General features: G+C 46.6%; 1 long non-coding RNA gene across 1 annotated transcript in view; it reads right to left on the bottom strand.

Annotated features, from left to right (window-relative positions):
• Positions 1-706: 706 nt before the first annotated feature.
• LOC139023801 (uncharacterized) overlaps positions 707-1260 on the bottom strand; it is a 9836-nt gene continuing 9282 nt past the window's right edge. Inside the window, exon 3 of the long non-coding RNA XR_011475005.1 lies at positions 707-729. This is a non-coding gene — a long non-coding RNA (uncharacterized lncRNA). The remainder of the gene's footprint in view (positions 730-1260) is intronic.

Below are 1260 nucleotides of genomic sequence, written 5' to 3'. Positions count from 1 at the left end.
TCTAGCACCCCACTACCACTATTCAGAGTTAGAGCCATTAAGGGAGACTAGACATCTAGCACCCCACTACCCACTATCAGAGTTAGAGCCATTAGGGAGGAAACTAGACATCTACCAGCCCACTACCACCATTTCATATTTAGAGTTATGAAAGGCGACTAGACATCGTTGACCACCCCACTACCACTATCAGATATTAGAGTGCATGAAAGGGATACTAGCATTCTACAACCCCACTACCACCATCATATTAAGAGCCAACAAGGAACTAGACATCTACCAACATCTACCCTAGTCAGATTGGAGAGCCATAAAGGAGACGTAGACATGCAACCCACCACAAAAAGCCACTATCAGAGTTTAGAGCCATGACACGGAGACTAGACATGCTACCAGCCCACTGACCCTGATCAGATTGAAGGCCATAAGGGAGGACTGAGACATCTACACCCCACTACCACTATCAGATTAGAGCCACCAAGGGAGGACTAGACGTCTACCAGCTCACTACAACTTATCAGATTAGAGGCCACAAGGGAGACTAGACATGACCACCTCACGTCCCCACTATAAGATTTAGAGGCCATAAGGAGACTAGAAATCGTACGCAAACCCACTACCCTTCAGATTAGAGCCAAATAAGGGAGGACTGAGATATCTACGGACCCCACTACCACCATCATATTAGAGCCATGAAAGGAGACGATAGACATCTACCAGCCCACTACACTAGTAGTTTAGAGCCATAAGGGAGACATAGACATTGCTAGCCACCCGCACTACCACTAGCAGATTAGGTTATAAAGCAGAGCTAGAACATCTACCAACCCAACTACCACGTATAAGGATTAGAGCCACAAGTGAGACTAGACAGTTCTACCAGCATCACTACAAAACGATCAGATTAGAGCCACCAGGGAGACTAGACATCGACCACCTCACTCCACTATAAATTAGAGCCAGGGCGGGCGGGCGACTAGAATCTTGACCCAACCCACTACCACTTCAGATTTAGAGCCATAAGGAGGAACTAGAGTGATCTACGACCCCACTAGCCACCATCATATTAGAGCCACAAAGGAGACTAGGGACATCTACCATGATCCACCACATATAGATATAAGAGCCATAAAAGTAGGCTAGACATCTCCAACCCCACAACCACTATCAGATTAGAAGCCATTAGGCGAGACTAACCAGTCTGACCAGCCCCCGACTACAGTTCAGATTAGAGTTATTAAACTAGAGACTAGACATCCC

The sequence above is a fragment of the Salvelinus sp. IW2-2015 genome, linkage group LG4p (assembly GCF_002910315.2).
Source record: "Salvelinus sp. IW2-2015 linkage group LG4p, ASM291031v2, whole genome shotgun sequence".
NCBI classification, from domain to species: Eukaryota; Metazoa; Chordata; class Actinopteri; order Salmoniformes; family Salmonidae; genus Salvelinus; species Salvelinus sp. IW2-2015.
This window is presented reverse-complemented; position numbering and strand designations above follow the sequence as displayed.